Source organism: Hemitrygon akajei, unplaced genomic scaffold (assembly GCF_048418815.1).
Source record: "Hemitrygon akajei unplaced genomic scaffold, sHemAka1.3 Scf000041, whole genome shotgun sequence".
Classification (NCBI taxonomy): Eukaryota; Metazoa; Chordata; class Chondrichthyes; order Myliobatiformes; family Dasyatidae; genus Hemitrygon; species Hemitrygon akajei.
In genome coordinates this window covers 778,929-801,501 of record NW_027331927.1, presented here as the reverse complement: position 1 = coordinate 801,501, position 22,573 = coordinate 778,929, and the positions used below count along the sequence as shown (strand labels likewise).

At 44.9% G+C, this 22,573-nt stretch overlaps 1 protein-coding gene across 2 annotated transcripts in view; it reads right to left on the bottom strand.

The window, feature by feature from the left end:
- The window catches only part of LOC140720353 (NACHT, LRR and PYD domains-containing protein 12-like), a 44,606-nt gene extending 29,072 nt beyond the window's left edge, over nucleotides 1-15,534 (bottom strand). The window contains exons 1-3 of one of the 2 annotated variants that reach the window (XM_073035215.1): nucleotides 15,394-15,534; nucleotides 6,070-6,297; nucleotides 110-402 (exon numbers count right to left, since the gene is read on the bottom strand). The gene's annotated coding sequence lies outside the window, so the exon portion shown is untranslated. The remainder of the gene's footprint in view (nucleotides 1-109; nucleotides 403-6,069; nucleotides 6,298-15,393) is intronic. The other variant, XM_073035214.1, reaches the window with a different exon arrangement.
- Nucleotides 15,535-22,573: the final 7,039 nt, after the last annotated feature.

Genomic DNA, 22,573 nt, shown 5'->3' with positions numbered 1-22,573 from the left:
TGACTCGTTAACATGAACATGTCAGGACTCCCTTCTCCCACTAAATTCACTCCTGATCCTGACCAAAGCCGAGCCTCGCTGTAAACGCTGAATCATAGACAACACTTACCTGTGATGTTGTAACCGGACGGCGTTCAGTGTGGTCCCGGGAAATCACAGTCTGACTACCGGGTGATCGACAATGGTCCTGCACCGGTGAGCTCACCCTGTGCGGAGAGTTGAGTCTGAGCTGCTGCTCCCGAGGCCACTCGGCTGTGATGTGTCCGTCGCTCATTACAGATGGACAGGGCCGGGTGAGCCGGGGTAGAGCGGGACTGCCGCGGTCCGGGTCACACTAACTCTCACCGGCTCAGGACGGGTCTGACAGCGGGAGGAGGCGGGAGTGGGATCAATGTAGCAACCCTAAAGAGGAAAACAAACAGGCTGCGTTAACCTTTCTGTCCGGATTTCCGTGTGGATCTCTCCTTTTTCTTTCTTTGCAACCAATTAGGCCTCATAACCATCTTATAACATGCAAAGCTCTGTACTGCATACTTTAATTTATGAAGGTCAATGTGCCAAAGATTTCTTTACTACCTTATCTAGGTGTGCTGCCACTGTCAATGAATTGTGGACCTGTATTCCCGGATGCCTTTGTCCTACCGCACCCCTCAGTGCCGAACCCTTCACTGTGTAACACCTACTCTGGTTGATCCTACCGAAGTGCACAGCTTGCACGCCTGCATTAAACTCCATCTGTCGTTATCAGATATTTTTAAACCTGATGCAGATCCCGCTGCAAGCTCCAATAGTCTTCCTCGCTGTCAAATACACTCCAAACCTTGGTGTCATCCGCCAATTTGCTGATCCGGATAATCTAATTATCATCGAGATCATTGATATAGATTACAAACAACAACGGATATCAGCACCGATCCCTCTTGAAATCGAAAAGTCATGGGTCAGAGAGGCAACCATCTGCTACCACTATCTGCCTTCCTCCTCTATGCTAATGTCTACTCCCATTTACTAACTCAACTTGAATGCCAAGAGAATGAAATTTATTGGTCAACACCCTATGCAGGACCTTGTCAAATGCCTCGCTAAAGTCCATGTAGACAATATCTAGAGCCTTGCCTTCATCAACTTTCCTGGTAACATTCCTTGCAACCTCTTCGAAAAACCCAATAGATTGTCTAGAACACACAAAGTCACGTTGGATGTCCCTAATCAGTCCTGTTTATTTAAATACTCCTATGTCCGGTCCTTCCAATGTATTCACACGACTGATGTCAAGTGCACCGGCCTATAATTTCCTGGTTTAATTTTGGAGCCTATTTTAAACAGCAGATCAAAATTAGCTATCCTCCAATCCTCTGGTAGCTCTCCTGTCTTTGAGCATAATTTAAACATAACGGTTACATCTTTGCAATTTCTGCATCCACCTACATCGGGGTCCAAGGACTGAACTTCTCAGTCACTGGGGATTTATACACTCGAAGTTGTCCAATTTGCCCAAAACACTTACTCATCCGTAATTTGTATAACATCCGTGGCCTCACTTCTCCTTTGCCTCACTTATATAGATTATTTTCACAAGTGAACACAGAAGCAAAGATCCACTGAAGAACTCCTCTATCTGTTTTGGCTCCATGCGTACATTGGCATTCTGATAATCCAGACAATCAATTGTGTCCCCTGAAATCCTTTTGCTTTTAAAACATCTGTATGATCCCTCACCTTGTCTGTTAGGACAACCTATGCCACCCTATAGCCTTCCTGGTTTCGTTCCTCAATGTTATCTTGCATTTTCTCAACTCCATAAGTACCTCAATTTTTTCCTACCTGCCTACACCTGTTATGCATCTATTTTTTGTTCTAAACACAAAGTATACTACAGATGCTGTGGTCAAATCAAGATGTACAAACAAGCTGGATGAACTCAGCAGGTCAGGAAGCATCCGTTGAAAGCAGCAGTCAACATTTTGGGTCGAGACCCTTCGTCAGGACTAAAGAAGGAGGGGGCAGGGGCCCTATAAAGAAGGTGGGGGAGGGTGGAAAACCAATCAGAGGAAAGATTAAAGGGTGGGGGACGGAAAGCAGGGAGGGGATAGGCAGGAGAGGTGAAGAAGGGATCTAAGGGGAACGCACTATGGGTAGTAGAAGAAGGCAGAGTCATGAGAGGTGATAGGCAGCTAGAAGAGGAGACAGAGTGAAGGTGGGATGGGTGAAGGGAGAGGGAGGGAATTATGGAAGTTGGAGATTTTGATGTTCAAGAATATTTTTCCTCTGACTGATTTTCCACCCTCCCCCCACCTTCTTTATAGGGCCCCTGCCCCCTCCTTCTTTAGTCCTGATGAAGGGTCTCAACCCGAAATGTTGACTGCTTCTTTCAACGGATGATGCCTGACCTGCTGAGTTCATCCAGCTTGTTTGTATGTTTTTTTTCTATACCAGGGCCTCAATACCACGGGGCAGAGCTATTGTTCTCCATACTTCCTTTGAATCTGATGGCATTGTGATCACCAGATGCAAACAGTTTCCCTACACAGACTTCTGTTACGTCTGTCCTGTCTCAGTCCCTAATGGGAGATCAACTATCACATTTGAGTCTTTGGGACTTCGATGTACTGATTAATGAAACTTTCCTGAAGACATTTGTCAACTATAAGACAGACCCATTAACATGTTCAAACAAATTTTATTTCTCCGATCTAGCCATAAAGGCTCACTAGATGAGTTCTCCCATCTGCCCTTACTGCACACTGCCGTGACATTTTCCCTGAGTGAAACCACCCCTACCCTTTAATCCCCGACGCTCTGCCAACTCTAAAACGACAGAATCCCAAAATACTGAGCAGAATACTCTGCAAACCAGTCTCAACAATGGTGACAATATCATAATGCCATGTGTTGATCCATGCCTAAGCTCATCTGCCTTTCCTTCAATACAATACATCGTGGGAATTTTTTTTTGTGTTTCTATTGATTTACGGAGAGTGAGGAAGTGGTGGGTGCTGTCGTCACACAGATTTACAAGGGATTTCAGCCACCCCAGAACAACAGGAGTTGTATTCTGTGAATGCTTCAGAGATGGGGTCATTTTTGCTGCAGTTGGAAGTTTCCACATCCCTTAAAAGGCTAACAATTACACCAGTGCCCAAGAAGAGCAGTGTGAGTTACAGCAATAAAAGTTACTGTGATGAAATGCTCTGAGAGGTTTGCGATGGCTAGAATTAGCTCTTCACTCAGCAAGGACCTGGGCCCACTGTAATTTACCTGTATCCACAATAGGTCACAATGCAATCTCATCGGCTCCTCACGCGGCTTTGGATTACCTTGACAATACAAATACTTACATCAGAATGCTGTTTCTCAACCATAGCTCAGCGTGTAATACAATTATTCCTACAGTTCTGATCAAAACGCTCGAACCGCTGGCCTTTCTACCTCCCTCTGCAACTAGATCCTCAATAGAAAACCACAATCTGTGCAGTTTGGATGTAACGCCTGCACATCGCCATCAATACTGGTGCACCTCAAGGATATGTGCTTTGCCCACTGCCCTACTCTCTCTGCACCCATGGCTGTGCGGCTTGGCACAGCTCAAATGCCAGTGACAAATTTGCTGTTGTTGGCAGATTTTCAGATGGTGAGGAGAAGGCAAACAGGAGCGAGATATATCACCTGGATGAGTGGTATTGCAGCAACAACCGAGCACTCAATATCGGTAAGACCAATGTTCTAATTGTGGACTTCTGAATGGGTAAAATGAGGTCACACACACACCAATCGTCATTGATCAGTCAGCAGTGGAAAGAGTGAGCAACTCATGTTCCTGTGTGTCAGCATCTCTGAGGATCTATCCAGGGCCCAGCATATCGATGCAGTTACAAAGAATGCACGGCAGCCATTACATTTCATTCGGAGTTTGACGAGATTATGGATGTGACCAACGACTAGCGGATTTCTACAGTTGTACTGTAAAAATTGTTCTAACTGTCTGCACGTTGCTTCATATGGTAGGGTGGGGGAAGTGATGAAGCTACTGCATAGGATCGAAATACTCTGAGGAAAGTTGTCAATTCAGTCAGCTCCATCATGGGCAGTAGCCTTCGTAGCATCCAGGACATCGTCATGGAGCGATGCCTCAAAACGGCGGCATCAGTCATTAGGGATCTGCTTCACCAAGAAGATGCCCTCTTCTCATTGGTATCACTAGGAAGGTGGTACGGGAGATTGAGGGCACACACGCAACTAGTCAGAACCACTTCCTTCCCTCTGCCATCCCATTTCTGAATTGACATGGAACCCACGAACCTACTTCACTGAATTCATTTTTGCAATACCTATTTAACTTTAAGTAACAGATATTTACTGTAATACAGTTTTTTCTCTACTATTATATATTGCATTGCACTGCTGCCACAAAGCCAACAACATTCACTACGTATGCCTGTGATATGACACATCCTCCTGATGACTCTTCGGGGATTAATTCCAATTGAGTCCATCGGGCTGAAGATCCACTTCCCGTGTTCTTCTCTGTTCCCCAATAACAAACTGTGCAGCTGGACGGCCAAAGATCACATCCTCATCCCTGGGACAATCACAGCCATCGTGAGCCAGTAATGCCGCTGCTCCACTTGTCAGTGATGGGAAAACATCTTTATCGTTTCACTTTCCAGAGAGCCGGACTCTGGGCATTGCCGATTTGGGGCTGTGTTCACAGGGATACCCGAGGCTTTTTGAAACAGAATCGTTCCCACTGCCCTGAGAGGACACTTGCAGTGTGGATGGTCCTGCAGCAGCCCTGGGGTCATCAGATCCTAGACCCAGACAATGGGCAACAGCACAGCTCCACAAAGTGTCTACCCCCGCCCCCCATTTCCTAACTTTTATGGTTCGTTTCTCCCCACAGCAGTGAAAGTATGATGTGCAAGAATGTTGTTGGTCAGTTATCAAATTGGTACAACGTGACACTTACTGCTCTGGGAGAGAGAACAGTTAATTTACTGAATTAAAAATATATAGTTCAGCACAATGTAGCAAGACATTAGGCAGAGTCCCACCTGGGAGATTAGTCAAGAAGGTTTGGCATTCAGAATGAGGTGGTAAATTGATTTGGACATTGGTTTTGCGGGAGAAGCCAGTAAGTGGTGGAAGATGGTTTGACTCTCTGACTGGAGACCAGTGACTCGTGGGGTGCAGTGGGGGTCGGTGCTAGGTTCATTGTTGCTTATCATCTCGGTCAACGTTCTGGATGATTTAATTACTGCAATAGTTGTTTTTTGTTCAACAGTAGGTTATTTGCCGTGGTCCGGACATTAACTTAGTTTACAGTAACTCTGTAGTCAGAGCTTTTCTTGTGCACAGACCAGCCAGAAATTGGCCACTCAGCCCATCGAGCCTGCTGCCCCACACAGTGAAATCATGATGTTCGCTCTGCAATGCTGCCTGTCGCTTTCTGTTACTGGTCCCCACCCCTACTGTTTGTTATGTATCGAGACCTTGAACAGAATCAACGTCTTTTCTTTTAAAGGACGTTGAGGAAATCAGCTCGAAACACCAACAATAAACACAGTCATGAGAAAAACGACATGCATTCATCTGAAGTCACAAGTTTTGGAAACAGAAGCTGTGTTGACTAAACATCTTTTTGCACACTTGCTTTGGAATCGTAACCCCTGATTCAGGAACTGTTTTTAACCTTGACATGAATTGTGGAGAATCTCAACCATGCAGACAGGATAATGCAAGAACACAAATACCACGACCGCCAGAAGAGACAAAATAGAGCGAATAACTTCTTCCAATACACACAAAATGCCAGAAGAGCTCAGCAGGCCAGGCAGCATCTGGGAAAGGAGTCCTGCCAAAGGATTTCGGCCTGAAACATTGACTGTTCACTCTTTCCCAAGAGGCTGCCTGGCCTGCTGAATTTCTCCAACATTTTGTGTGTGTTGCTCCAGCATCTACAGATGTTCTCTTGTTTGTGAATATCTTCTTGATCACTAATCCAAAACATGGGAAACGTGTCAACTGGAAGTAAAGATCAGAAATAAATATCAGAAGCTGAATTGTTCTCACCTGAATTCACTAAGAACGTTTAGTCTCCCTGTAGGTATATTTTCAAGTCGTTTCCTTCTAACTTTACACCAGACCATCAGACGAGGGTCATTTAGTAACTATGAGGGAGGGGCCGATGTTGCTGCTCTGTGAGACTCACAGTGTAATTTTCTGTGTGCAAGCTGCTGCCTGTCTGCAGGGCAAATTCTGACACGCAGGCATTCCTCGGAGCAGGGAGCGGCTTCTCTGCTGAAAACGAACAAACTACTTCAACATTTCGCGCTCACCTTCAACTGTGAACAAAGCTAATTTAACACTGAATTTAAATATTTCTGTAACAGGAAAAAACATTAAAACACCAATGATATAGAAAAGAAAGTTCACCAGTGTCTGCAATCTGAATGTCTACTTATTACAATTGCTATTAGACGTTGAGAGTTTCCAGTAGTTTATTTTACTTCAAACACCCAATATCTGTAGTTTTAATATATATATTTGCTACTTAATTAAATGAATTGATCCGTGGCATAGTCCACGACGATGTTCCGAATGCCAATATCTTACAGTAGTTCTGTATTCTCAATAGTTTTTCCTGTGTATGTGAGTGAGTGTGTGTCAGGGAGGGAGAAGAGGGAGAGAGACTCTTTCACTGCCCTGTGGGGACATTTTGCATATCACTGCAGAAAGGTTTTTCTACAGCGTCTCAGTAGAAACCAACTGGAGAATGTTTGTAGTTAAAGGTAATTGTTTCTTTTAATCCATTTGGTCAATAATTAATTTGTTCATTTGAAGATTTCAGACTTCCCTTCGCCCACTGACTTCCCTCCCGAGCCTGACAAAAGCCAAACCCCATTGTAAATGCTCCCTGGTTCTGAAGAATCGGAGACAACACTTACTGTGATGTTGAAACCGGACGGAGTTCAGTGAGGTGCCGGGTGAGCGGTCTGCTCACCATACACAGAGATGTCAGTCTGAGCCGCTACACCCGAGGTTATTCGGTTATATAGTGTCTGTTGCTCATTACAAAACACTCACTATCCTTCCCACGCTGTCCTCCCACTTGCCCCCTCCCCGCTGCGCTCTTCTCCCACCCCCTGTCCACTTTTCCTCCCACCCTCTCCTTCCCCACCTACCCTGAGCTCTCTCCTTCCCCCTCCCGCGCTCTACTCATCCCATGCTCAACTCTCCTTTCTCTTTCCCCACACCCTTCCCCGTTCTGTCATGCCTTCATCCCTCTCCATCTCTCCTTCTTTTTCCTGCCCAGCTACCGCCTGTCTATCCCTGTCTAACAATGTAGACTCTCATCTAAACGGGAGAATGTTCAAACATCAGAGGTGCAGAGGGAATCAGGTGTACTCGGGTCTGACTCCTGGAAGGTTAATTTATAGGTTGAGTCTGTGATAAAGAAAGCAAGTGCAATGTCGTCATTTATTTCAAGGGGAATAGAATATAAAAGAAAGGAGAAAATTCTGAGTCGTTATGAGACATTAATCAGGCGATATTTCAAGTGTCATCAACAGTTTTGGGCCCAATATCTCAGAAAGCATGTGTTGTCATTGTTGAGTGACCGCAGGAGGTTCATGAGGGTGATTCCAGCAATGAAGGGGTTCACATATGAGGAGCATGTGGCAGCTTCGGGTCTGTACTCACTGGAATTTAGAAAAATGCTGGGGAATCTCATTGACACCAACTGACTGTTAAAAGGACTGGCTGGGGCGAATGTGGAGAGGATGCGTACTGTGGTGAAGGTATCCAAATCTGGGGGTTGCAGCCTTAAAATTGAGGGGCGACCGTTTAGAAAAGATTAAAGAAGGATTTGTTTTAGCCAGAGAGTAGTGAATCTGTCACAGACTGTAGTGGAGGACAATCCGTGGGTGTTTTTAAGGCAAAAGTTGATTGTCTCCTGATCATTCAGAACATCAAAGGATATGGTGAGAAGGCAGATGTATGGGGTTGAGTGGGATCGGGGATCAGCCATGATGGAATGTCGGAGCTGAATTCTGCTCCTGTGTCTGATGGTCCGGTGACTGTCACAGACTGAGTTTTTATGGAATCATGAAAAGAATGTTTTAGAAACAAATATAGACAATGTGAGTCTGAAGGAAAAAATTATAAAATTCCAGAAACTCGCAGCAAGCAGAGCATCATCTGTAATTGGTAGCGTGGTTTTGGAATCATCGGTAGTGTTCTTTATATCAGCTTTCACATTCATTGTCCCTCCCTGCAGCAGAAATAATTAAGCAGACTAATAATGTGAATGTTTTCAAACCCAAATGAGAGGGAAACTTCAAACCAGTTGGATATGGTTTTAGCAGAATGGCTTAAAGTTCTGCTTTAAGAAGAACTGCCTATGGTTCTGTGGAATGTGCAGGGCCAAACATCTGCTTACACCAGACCCTGAGCTTGGAATCTCCCGGAAAAACAACTCGCACCTTTTCCCAGTACTCTTTCAACCTTATTTCTCTTCTATAGATTGATGACCAAAGCTGCAGTCAATACTCCAAATTCAAACTCAGCAATGTCTTATTCCTTTTATTCCACCGCACTCTTTAGTGCGCTATCGTTTACTGTGTAAGACCTACACAGTGCAACACTTACCTGCATTAAACTGCATCTGCCATTTTCAGCTCAGTATTTGCAGCTGCGCCAGAGCCCACTGTAACCTGCCTCTCTGCCAACTACACCCCTGATCTTGCTGTCATATGCAAATGTGCTTATCAAGTTAAACACATTATCATAGATGACAAACAGCAATGGCCCAACTACCATTTCTGTGGCTCTCCACCGGTCATAAACCCCCAGTCAGGGAGACAATCATCTACTATCATTGTCAGCCTTCGCACAAAGCTCCACTGTCTATGCCAATTTACTTCCTTACGTTGAACGTGGAGCAAATAAATTTTCTTTACCAAACTCCCTTTCTGTCCCTTTCTCTCTAATCATATTTCCCTCCCACTGTCTCCCCATTGTGTTCCATCATCTACCCCCTGTCTACCTACTCCACTGACTCACCTTCATCTTAGTTGCTCCCTGTCCACCTCATAGACCTGTTATGAGTGATGAATAGACCTGATGGACAATGGGGTAGAGTTAACCATTCCCCTCCTGAGAAACACAAACTATTACTGTTGCTATGCTGACCATGAGAAAGAGAGACGGAAAAACAAGCAAGAACATCGGCAACAGCTAAGAGAGAGGGGGAGATTGCTGATTAACCGTATTGTGACTCCTTTTTGAATTATTTACTGTTTCGCTGCAAGGACAATAGTTTGCTCATAAACATTCCTCAGTGGACTGAAGGAGTGGCCTTATTTGATGGACACAGTCATTCAGGAGTGATGGATAGCTGAGTCCCCGTTAGTAGGGATAAAAGACAGGTCTGTAGAGACACCCTCCAGACACACCAGTGGACACTGACTGAGTGTTGGAACCCACAAGAAAGGTGGGGGCTTTGAAGACCGAACCAGGAGGTCGGTCATTAAGGCTATCAGTGTAAAAGCAGGGCCAGTGGGGACTTGTGTGTGTGTCCACTCATGCCAGAGTGACGGGTCCACCACAGAAGAACGGTCTAGCAGAAGGACGGAGAGGACATAACTGAATGACCACACCGATACGACGGATTAAGAAAGCAAAGGAAGGTTTGCCTGACTGTAACTGTTACATCTCGCTCGCTCTCTCTCTCCAACCATTACAATACAACAACTATAACTACATCAGCACTCATGAACTGAACTGAACTTTATACTTTTCTATGACAATTTATTTACCCCTAGACATCAATAGAGCTTGTTTATTATTGATTATTATTATTCCAACACTTTTAGGTTTATTACTGCTAACTGGTTTTATATGTACATTTGCATTATTGATATGGTTTTGCTTATTTTTATTAATAAACTCCTTTAGTATAGTACCACCAGACTCCAACGGATTTTTCTTTCTCTGCTGGTTAGACACCCAGTTACGGGGTACGTAACAGACCCTCGCCCTGAATTTTTCCCCTCTCCCTGCTCAACCTCTCTCTCTCTCCACCTCATTCTGCCCCTCACCTTTACCCTTACATCAACAATATTTTAAGGGTTATTGGCAATTTTGGGAAAGATGCACTTTTCATACACTGTGTCGTGTCTTTGTATTAAGGAATGTCACAGTTGGGAATGGCGTGGATCTTTTTTTTAATATAAAAAAAAGTTTTAAAACAACTGCAGATAATGAGAGTTTGAAGTAAAAATAATTAAATTCTGCAAACTCACAGCAAACAGGACAGTAACTGTAACTGGTAAGGTAGCTGGTTCAAGCCCATTGGCAGTGTCGTTTATGACATGTTACAGGTTCCTTGCAAACTATTAACAATTTAGCACATTTGCATATGCAGAAATAGTTAAACAGAACACTGAAGTGACTTTGTTTATGTGATAGAGAGTGAAATGTCAAACCAGTTTGAATTGGTTTCAGCAGAAAGGCTGCTCCCTGTTCTGAGGAATATGTAGGCAGCTGTTTAAACACAAACCCTGAGCTCCGAGTCTCACACAAAAGCAACCTGCACCTTCCAACTCAATCAATGATATTGCCTCTTCCCTCTTCCGTTCCAGTTCCACTGAAGGGTCCCGGCCCAAAACGTTCCCGTTGTATTCAGTTCCATACATACTGCCCGGACCTGCTGAGTTACTCCAGCATTTTGTCTTTCCCTGGTTACAAAATATCCGTGACAGGGAGTGTGTGGGCAGTTTAAAACCACTTCAAAACACATCCAGGCTGTTGAGTATTCTTGGGGAATTAAGGTGTGAATTATTCAAGTCTGATATTAATTTCGGATCTTTACTCAAACAAACTTCTGTCTGTGATCAAGGAGTCATGGTTAGAGAGTCATATCGAAACAGAACACAGTACAGGTGCATTGTCTGAGCCATTTAAACCACCTGTTCCCACCCACCTGCACAGTAGCCATATTCACCCATCCATATTTTCAAAGGTGAAATCGTGCTCGCATGTACCACTCCTGTTGGCAGCTCATTCAACATTCTCTCAACCCTATGATTGAAGACTTATCCACTCATGTCCCCCTAAAACTTCTCATCTTTCACCCACAATGCATGATCTCTGGTTGTCGTTCCACCCAACTTCAGTGGAAAAGACCTGCTTGCATTTACCTATCTCTACCTATCTTCATGTTGCACTGCTCTATCAAATCTCCTCTCAGTTTTTAGCATTTCAAGGATTAAAGTCCAAAACTATTCAACCTTTCCTTATCACTCAGGGCCTCCGGAAACCTCCTTGAAGTTTTTCCCAGTACACTTTCAAACTTACACCTTACACAATACTCACAATACTCACACAATACTCTAAATTCGGACTCACTGATGTCTTACACAACTTCAAAATAACATCCCATCTCCTGCAGTCAATAACTTAATTGATGAAGGTCACCATGCCAAAAGCATTTATTAACCACCCTATCTACCTGTGGCGCTGCTTTCAATGAATTATGGACCTCTATTCCCAGATCCTTTTGTTCCACCGCAACGTTAGTGTTCTACTGTTTACTGTGTAAGACCTACCATAGCACAACACTTCGCACTTGCCCGCATTAAATTCCATCTGCCATTTTCAGCTCAGTATCTCCAGCTGTTCCAGATCCCTGTAACCTATGATAGATAATTTGCCTCTCTGTCAACTACACCCCTAACCTTGGTGTCACATGTAAATGTGCTTATCAAGTTAAAAACATTACCATCCCAATCATTGATATAGATGACAAACAGCAACGGACCCAACGATTAATGGAGATAATCATCTACCATCACAGTCCACCTTCTAATGGAGACAATCATCTACCATCACAGTCCACCTTCTCCCAAAATGCCATTGTCTACTCCAATTTACTTCCTTACGTTGAACGTGATGCAAATGAATTTTCTTGACCAACCACCGACGCAGGATTGTTAAATATTTGCAAAAAACCATGTAAACGACATTCGCTTCATTGCCTTTATCTACTTTCCTGGTAACATTCCCCAAAACCTCATCAAAAAAAAAATTGTGTGTGTTGCCAGGAGTAAACAAAGTCATGCTGACTGTTCCAAGTCAGTCTTGTCTTTTCAAATACTTATATATTTAGTGCTTCTAATACTGATGTCAGAAGCACTGGTCTATAGTTTGCTGTTTTTTTTTAAGCCTTTCTTCAACAGCAGGTCATATAACCCATGTTAGTATGGGGAGCGGGATTTTACACCATATTCCAGGTACAATCTCAACAAAACGCAAGTAATTGTTAATGTCATTTCACTCTTACACCCAATAACTCTTACAATAAATACAATGTACCTTTCACCTCCCTCTCTACCCACTGCACAAACTCTCCATTTTAACACACTCAGGATTTCAGTTTCTCCTACAGAAGAACATCCTACAGAAGTGGGTGATCTCACATTTCCCACTATGGACTCCAGTGACCTGTTGTTCCCACTCACTCCTTTTGCCTCCATTACCCCAAAACCTCTCAACAAGAGACACAGAACATAGAACAGTACAGCACAGTGCTCAGTCTATTCAATTAATGAAATGGCCAACTAAACTAATCCCATCTGCCAGAGCAATGTCCATATCCTTCCATTTTCCTCACATTCATGTGCTGATCTGAATATCTCTTAAAAGTCCCAATGTATCTGCCACTACCATCACCCAGGCAGCACAGACTGGATGGAGATTGAAGAAGATTGTTGATATACATCATTGAGAAGAAAGGATACAGACTGGACAGAGGTTGAACAAGATGGTTGATATATATCATTGAGGTGGTGGGATACAGACTGGACAAAGGTTGAACAAGATGTTGATATATATCATTGAGGTGGTGGGATACAGACTGGAGTGAGATTGAACAACATAGTTGATATACATCATTGAGATGATAGGATACAGACTGGACAGAGGTTGAACAAGATGGTTGATATATATCATTGAGGTGGTGGGATACAGACTGGACAGAGATTGAAAAAGATGGTTGATATATATCATTGAGGTGGTGGGATACAGGCTGGACAGAGGTTGAACAAGATGTTGATATATATCATTGAGATGGTGGGATACAGACTGGACAGAGATTGAACAACATGGTTGATATATATAATTGAGGTGGTGGGATACAGACTGGACAGAGGTTGAACAAGTTGTTGATATATATCATTGAGGTGGTGGGATACAGACTGGACAGAGGTTGAACAAGATGGTTGATATATATCATTGAGGTGGTGGGATACAGGCTGGACAGAGGTTGAACAAGATGGGCGGGGAATGAGCAGATGGAATCAGCTGGGAGAAGGGATCAAGGACGATCACTGATGGTCCTCAGGAGGAGGGGTTGGTCAACAGCCCGCCCCATACATTTCTAATGAGCAGCACCGTTTACTGTTCTTGTGTTAAAATGCTTTTCTGGGATTATGATGGGATGTTCCAGTTCATTTATTGTTACCTTTTAGCTTGGATTATAGTTATTTGCTTGTGTATTTCTGGGTCACACTAACTGTAACCAGGGTGTGTGATGGTCGCCTCCCGTCTGTATGAGACTGGTTTGGTTCACTCTCGGGGTCGTGCTGGCCGGTCCATTTTGTGTTTATCACGATAAAACTGTTATTGAGTTTAATGAGCTGCCTCATCTGTCGTTATGGACCAAATGCTCACCACAATACTACTGTATAAAAGATCTGAAAATAACAAAGCTGGAACAAACCATAAGAACTTTGGAATATACGCTTTGCCCATCACCATATTTTATCAATGCATCATAAAAAGTTTCCCATCTGGATACTCCACGCATTGGTATGGTGACTGTTTGGCCCATGGCTGCAAGGAACTGCAGAGTTACGGACACAGATCAGCTCATCACAGAAACCAGTCTTCCCTACGTGAACTCCTTCTGGACTTCCCGCTCCCTCGGTAAAATCAAAGATCCCCACAACCTGGGACATTCTCCTTTCTCCAATTAGGGATAAGATACATATCACCAGGCTTAAAAGCGGCTTATCTGAAGTGAAAAAAGTTTTTGAGACGTTCCAGGAAGCGAGGCGAAGTCGACAGTTCGGGGAGTTAACGGGACTCACTGGCCAATATCAGATCTACCGAACAAGAGAAATCATGCTGGTGCTGCAAATCCACGTCAGCACAAAACGGTGACTGGACTCCGCCGGCCAAAAATCACTGCATTCCGCGGACTGTGAACACGAGCAATGCGATTACTGCACGCGCAGGGTGATTACTGCGTCAGAGCGGAGGGTCACCCCAGGGAGCAAATTCCAGTGACCGACCCAGCAGACTCGGTGAGGAAAAACATACACGCCCCTCATATCTCCATTAACCTACCCCCTTGCAACTCAAATGAATGGCCTCTTATCTTAGAAATTTCAACCCTGGTGAAAAATATATCGTCTTTCCACTCTATCCCTCTCGTAATCGTATAAACGTCCATCCAGTCTCACCCCAGCCTGCGCCGCTCTGGAGAAAACAACACAAGTTTGTCCAGCCTCTCGTTATAGCTCATGCCCTCTGATCCAGGCAGTGTCCTGGTCAACCTCTTCTGCGCCCTCTCCAAAGCCCCGACATCCTTCCGAGAATGGGGGCGACCAGAACTGTATGAAACACTCCAGATGTGGTCTAACTAGTTTTATAAAACTGCAGCACAACTTCCCGACTTTTGAACTCAATGTCTCGACTAATAAAGACAACCACGCCATTTGCCTTCTTAACCACCCGATCAATCTGTGCAGTCTCTTTCAGGGAGCGATGAACTTGGAGTCTAAGATCCCTCTGATCATCAACACTGTTCAGGGTTTTGCATTTAACAGTGTACTGTCTCATACATTCGACCTACCGAGCTGCCAAGATGATCATCACTAATCAAATCTCACTGAGATTTCTCAGGTCCTGTTGAATTTACTGCCAAGTGCACAAGTACGGGAAGGTACAGGGACAGAGAAACACTGACTTGTGGCAGCATCACAGGCAAGTACATTCAGATAACACACTCAACACAAATTGTACATTTCTCTGTCAGTAACAATATAGAAATATGTTTTACTTCATCCTGCTAATAGTACCAGAACAACAGGGGCTGAACGGCGGCTCATCTCAGACGGTTCGGTGTGAAAGTCTCACAACCCGGACCGACCCCGGCAGATTCTGTGAAGGAAGCGAGGCGAGGCCGCCAGTTCGGGAAAGTTCATCCCCTCCCACTTCAGGTTTCACCGATCACCTTGTGTTTCTCTCTCCCTCCCCACCCCCACCTTTTGTTCTCCAGTTCTCTTGTTTGAATTCGGGACCTCCCCGCTCCGGACCTGTTTCAATACTCACCGAAAGGAAACTGTTGTCGTCGCCCTGCAGATAATAATCTGTCCCCGGCTCCCCACCCCAGGGGGCGAGGGTGAGGACCCCCTCCCGATCCCGATCTCGATCCCACGGCCGACCCGCTTCAACAAAGAACGAAAAACAACACCGCCCTTCCCGTACTGAGCATGCGCGATGTCGCCAGCCCGTCACCAGGTAAGTGGGCGGGGCCTCGGAACGAAGCTGCAGATCCACAAACCTGCCCGGCCAGGTAGACCCATTGTCTCAGATTGCTCCTGCCCCACCGAACTCATTTCTGCATACCTTGACGCTGTCTTATCCCCCCTTGTTCAATCCCTTCCCACCAATGTTCGTGACACTTCTCACGCTTTGAATTTTTTCAATGATTTTAAGTTCCCTCGCCTCCACCGCCTTATTTTCTCCATGGACGTCCAGTCCCTCTATACCTCCATCCCCCACCTGGACGGTCTCAAAGCTCTCCGCTTCCTTTTGCATTCCAGACCTAAACAATTCCCCTCTACCACCACACTCCTCCGTCTAGCGGAATTAGTTCTTACTCTCAATCATTTCTCCTTTGCCTCCTCCCACTTCCTCCAAACCAAGGGTGTAGCTATGGGCACCCGCATGGGTCCCAGTTATGCCTGCCTTTTTGTTGGCTTTGTGGAACGGTCCATGTTCAAAGTCTATACGGGTATCCGTGCCCTTCTTTTCCTTCGCTACATCAACGACTGCATTGGCGCTGCCTCCTGCACGCATGCTCAGTTCGTTGACTTCATTAACTTTGCCTCCAACTTTCACCCTGCCCTCAAATTTACCTGGTCCATTTCCGACACCTCCCTCCCCTTTCTTGATCTTTCTGTCTCCATCTCTGGAGACGGCCTATCTACTGATATAGATAGATAGATAGATAGATAGATAGATAGATAGATAGATAGATAGATAGATAGATAGATAGATAGATAGATAGATAGATAGATAGATAGATAGATAGATAGATAGATAGATAGATAGATACTTTATTCATCCCCATGGGGAAATTCAACCTTTTTTCCAATGTCCCATACACTTGTTGTAGCAAAAACTAATTACATACAATACTTAACTCAGTAAAAATATAATATGCATCTAAATCACTAACTCAAAAAGCATTAATAATAGCTTTAAAAAAAGTTCTTAAGTCCTGGCGGTTGAATTGTAAAGCCTAATGGCATTGGGGAGTATTGACCTCTTCATCCTGTCTGAGGAGCATTGCATCGATAGTAACCTGTCGCTGAAACTGCTTCTCTGTCTCTGGATGGTGCTATGTAGAGGATGTTCAGGGTTTTCCATAATTGACCGTAGCCTACTCAGCGCCCTTCGCTCAGCTACCGATGTTAAACTCTCCAGTACTTTGCCCACGACAGAGCCCGCCTTCCTTACCAGCTTATTAAGACATGAGGCGTCCCTCTTCTTAATGCTTCCTCCCCAACACGCCACCACAAAGAAGAGGGCGCTCTCCACAACTGACCTATAGAACATCTTCAGCATCTCACTGCAGACATTGAATGATGCCAACCTTCTAAGGAAGTACAGTCGACTCTGTGCCTTCCTGCACAAGGCATCTGTGTTGATGCTATCTATAACTATATATATATAGTTGATATCTACTATAAGCCTACAGACTCTCACAGCTACCTGGACTATTATTCTCCCTACCCTGTCTCTTGCAATAATGCTATCCCTTCTCACATTTCCTCCGTCTCCGCCGCATCTGCTCTCAGGATGAGGCTTTTCATTGCAGGACGAAGGAGATGTCTTCCTTTTTTAAACAAAGGGGCTCTGACGGTAGTGTCTGAAAAGAGGATGCTGTCCAAGTTGCATGCCATCTTGGACAATGACTCCCATCCACTCCGTAATGTACTGGTTAGGCACAGGAGTACATTCAGCCAGAGACTCATTCCACCGAGATGCAACACTGAGCATCATAGGAAGTCATTCCTGCCTGTGGCCATCAAACTTTACAACTCCTCCCTCGGTGTGTCAGACACCCTGAGCCAATAGGCTGGCCCTGGACTTACTTCCACTTGGCATGATTAGCTTATTATTATTTAATTATTTGTGGTTTTATATTGCTATATTTCTTCACTATTCTTGGTGGTGCGTCTGTAACGAAACCCAATTTCCCTCGGGATCAATAAAGTATGTCTGTCTGTCTGTCATCACCTCTGCTCTGAAACGTATCTCTCCCATTTCCCGCACATCTGCCCTCACCCCATCTGCCCACCACCCCACTCGGGATAGGGTTCCTCTTGTCCTCACCTACCACCCCGCCAGCCTCCGGGTCCAACGTATAATTCTCCGTAACTTCCACCACCTCCGACGAGATCCCACTACTAAGCACATCTTTCCCTCCACATTCCCTTTCTGCTTTCCGCAGGGATCGCTCCCTATCCGACTCCCTTGTCCCCCCATCCCTCCCCACCGATCTCCCTCCTGGCACTTATCCCTGTAAGCAGAACAACTGCTACACCTGCCCTTACACTTCCTCCCTCACCACCATTCAGGGCCCCAGACAGTCCTTCCAGGTGAGGCGACACTTCACCTGTGAGTCGGCTGGTGTGGTATACTGCGTCCGCTGCTCCCGGTGTGGCCTTTGGTGAGACCCGACGCAGACTGAGAGACTGTTTTGCTGAACACCTACGCTCTGTCTGCCAAGGAAAGCAGGATTTCCCAGTGGCCACACATTTTAATTCCACGTCCCATTCCCATTCTGATATGTCTATCCATGGTCTCCTCTACTGTCAAGATGAAGCCACACTCAGGTTGGAGGAACAACACCTTATATACCGGCTGGGTAGCCTACAACCTGATGGCATGAACATTGACTTCTCTAACTTCCATTAATGCCCCTCCTCCCCTTCTTACCCCATCCCTGATATATTTAGTTTGTTTTCACCCTCCTTTTTTTTCTCTCTTTCTGCCCGTCACTCTATCTGTTCTCCATCTCCCTCTGGTGCCCCCCTCCCTCTTTCTTTCTCCTGAGGCCTCCCGTCCCATGATCCTTTCCCTTCTCCAGCTCTGTATCACTTTCGCCAATCACCTTTCCAGCTCTTGGCTTCTCCCCACCCCCTCCAGTCTTCTATCATTTCGCATTTTCCCCTCCCCTCGTACTTTCAAATCTCTTACTATCTTTCCTTTCAGTTAGTCCTGACGAAGGGTCTCGGCCTGAAACGTCGAAAGTGCTTCTCCCTATAGATGCTGCCTTGCCTGCTGTGTTTATTGGAGTATAAAAGTATAAACTTTAACTATGAAGTCAGTTATTTGCTATGCATGTACTCAATTTAGTAGAATGAAATCTTAGGAATGTAGAAGACAATAGTGTGTTAATGAGAGGTAGCTAAAGAACTAAAGAAATGTAGATTAGAACATTGCTCAGTTCTGAGTTTATTATTTTCTATGCATGTATCCAATTTGGTAGGAGACCAAAGTCTTAAAAATGTAGAAGACAATGGTGTGTTAATGAGAGGTAGCTAAGAGATGTAGATTAAAACATGATTAAGCCAATTGATAGGAACAAAAGGGACATGATGTACGTGCAGTGTATGCAGTATGCAACTAGAGATTTGCTATAAAAGCTGCAGTGTCCGGGGATCGGACCAGGAGATTGCTATAAAACATGCTATGTCCAAAGGATCGGTGGGCAATCAGCGACTAGCTCAATGACTGTCTCAGCTTTGATTTGCAAATTAAAGTTTAACCCTTCTTGAAGAATCTTCTGCGTCTCCTGGTCATTTGTGAAGATCGAAAAACCACGACATAATTGGCGACCCAGATGGGACCGGATAGAGACCTGCGGAAGGGAAACGGCAGATTGGGAACGCTTCCCGGTCCTCTAGGGACCCCCACAAGGCTAACAGAATTAAGGGTGCACCCAAACAAAAGGAAAGCGCTTTTTGCGACAATTTGGACTAAGAATTCGGTTGGCTTTGGGGAGGTCTTGGAGTCTCAGAAGTGTGGAACCACTGCCAAAGGGTCTCTCCGGTCCAAAGAATCTGGCAGAATTGGGGGTTAACAGAGGAGGCTCAGAGGATTGCTCAAGAACACTGCAGTGAGGGTAAGTACAAATAAGTTAATACGTTAAGAAAAAGTCCACGTGGTGTTGGTAATTCCCTGTGGGTACTGCTTCGTATGAAAGGAAGGGCTGAACGGGCAGGGAAAGTAGAATAGAATTAGAGTAGAAAGTCCTCGTGGATACCGCCTTAAGAGATAAGGGTCTGCCCGGGCGAGGTGTTAGAATAGAATTAGAGTAGAAAGTCCTCGTGGTTACCGCCTTAAGAGATAAGGGTCTGAACGGGCGAGGTGTTAGATTAGGCGTAGAATTAGAGTAAGTTATAGGAAGAAAAAGTCCACATGGTGTTAGACTAGGACTAGGTGTAGAATTAGAGTAAATAGTATTATCCAGTAAACAAACTGTGAATCTCTAAAATACCTTAACAAGAGAGAATAACATGACAGGTAAAGGAACAGCATTAGAGATTCTGAGCAAAAAACTCCCATTAGTTCAAGATGAGATCACAAAAACTTCAGAAAAATGGGAAAAAAGAACCAAAAACCTGGTCACAAAGTGGCTAAAAGAAGGAACATTTGATGTAAGTTTGTGCGAAGAAATGGAGGGACTAATTAAAAATTACAAATCAAAAGATAAATCTAAGAAAAGAGAGCAAAAAAGAGAACGAGAAATGGAAGTGCTAAAACTCTTCAGAACGGAGGGAGAAATGCTGAGGAGGACAGGTAGAATATTGATTACAAGCGAGGAAGACACTAAGGTGCTGGAGAAACAGCCTGTTAAAGAGAGAGAAGGGTACGGTGAGAAGTTGTCTTCGGCTCCGTACCCGGATGCGAAAGAAACAGAAAAAACCCCTCCCTATAATGAGGAAGGAACCCCTAAGCAGTGCCCCCTGCTGACGGGAACAGTAAACATGCAGGGAGAAGTCCAAGTTTGGGATAATGAGGAGGAAAAAGAAATACGAGAAGGAAAAAGCGGCGATATGGCAGGAGATACAGGCAGGAAGGATAAAGATAGAACAGGTACAGAGAGAAATGCAAAAACAGATTGAACGGATGAAATACTTGAGAGAGGAAAAGGAATATGAGGAGTATCGATTATACCATAGAAATAAACAGACTAGAAAAGGTGACTCATTGGAGGAGCAAGAGTTAAGTGGAGAGAGAGAGGATGTGAGAATTTGTGGGGAAGAGGTAGGAGGCAGAAGCCTAGAAGGAAAGAAGGAGGCAGTAGGAGAGCGACTTGCGGAAGTAGAGAGAGAGCCAGATAAGTTACTGAAAGGGGATTGCCAGGAGAGATGCGAAAAATATTCTAGGGGCCAACCAAGTATTGAATCAATACAGAAAGGAAGGACTCCACAGGGAGACCGAGGGAAGAGCAGAACCCCGGAGACATTTGTGTGGGAGGCAGTAAAGACATACCCAGAGACAGATGGGGAGTCAGGTGAGGAGGAATGCCAGGGCAGGTGGGAAGGAGCAGGAAGAATGATGCCGTTGTTAGTTAAAGGATCAGGACAAGTGCAGTACATCCCTTGGGGATCCCAGGACCTAGAAGGTCTGAAAAACACTCTGCCCAATTTACATGAAGGAGCAGGGAAATGGATTAGAGCCTTTGAAGAAGAAAGAGCGGGACGATTATTGGCTATGGGAGAGTTGAAGGCATTGTTGATAAGGCTGATGGGAACCTCCAAATTTTACGAACTAATGGAAATGGCTGGCATAGTAAACTCGAACGACCCAAGAACTGATGGAGATGGCTTTGACAGAGTGAGGCAGAGGGTATGGCAGGCCCTCAGAAAGCTTTATCCACCCAAAGTGGACCCCAAAGCCTTAAAAGGGGATCCACTGGGAGACACTGAAAACCCAGCAGCCTACGTAGAAAACCAGTTGAAAAGGTGGAGACTGGAGACTGAGCAAGAGGTGGAGAATAGCTTATTTATGACCTCACTGTTCCGACATAGCCTTTTGGATGCAATGCCACCACAAGTAAAATCCAAACTGGAGGAGGTGGTTGGGCTAACGTCAAAGACCCCACAAGAATTTAGAGTCCACGTAGTCCATGCGGTTGAGAAATACCGGAAAGACAAACAAAGGTTGGCTGAGCAGCAGGAAGAGGTGCAAAGAAAGTTAATACAAATGCAGCTCGAAGAACTCAAAAAAGAAGGAAAAAGCGAAAAACAAAAAGATGCTGCCAACAACCACCGGTTCGAGTACAGCCATCGAGCTGGACAAAGCACTGCTATATGGAGGGAGCGGTCATACTGTAAGACAAGGGCTGGAAAACCCCATGCCAATAATTAACTTTGAGGGAGCGTTCCCACAAATGCTCTATCAGGAACAGACTAAATTCAAACAGCCCAGACAGGACTGGAAGTCCCAAGGAGGGGGACAAAGGAGCTATGGGCAAAGGAGACCAGTGAGAAGACAGTGGGAAAGAGAGGTAGAGAGATTGTGCTGGGAATGTAATCAGCAAGGTCACATGAGAAGAGATTGTCCGTTTATACTATGGCCTGTCCCACACCAGCAGGAACCGATAAGAAGGGAACTAAAGTTTAGCCAAGGACTAGCCCCCACCGGCCCAAGCGGACCTGTGAACCCCTATGCGAGGTTTTAGGGGTGCCCCGAGAACTTGAGTGGGAAGGGACATTACCCAATGATAACAAGGGAGGCAGATGAGGAACCCATTGTTCAGGTTATGTTAGAAGGGCAACTGACACCAATGATGATAGATACTGGAGCCACGTACACTTGCGTACAGCCACAGTATGCCCTTCACCTTCCCATGTCAGGAAAGTTTATTAAGACGGTAGGGTTCTCGGGGAAAACACAGTTGACACAGTGCATGGCTCCAGTGTGTTTGAGAATGGGAAATAAAGAAATTGTTTTGCCGGTGCTAGTATTTAAAGGAACTCCGATTAATTTGTTAGGCAGAGATGCCTTGTTGAAACTGGAATTAAAATTAGAATGCACCAAAAATGGGCTGAGTGTGAAAAGAGCAGGGGCTCAATTGATAGTGCGAGAAGACAAGAAGGCTAATGTCTTTTGGATAGGAGACATCACAGATCAGATTCAGGAAACCTGGGAAAAATGGAAAAAGGGCGTGCAGGCTATATTACCCAGGGTTGTAATGCCCAAATCTGAG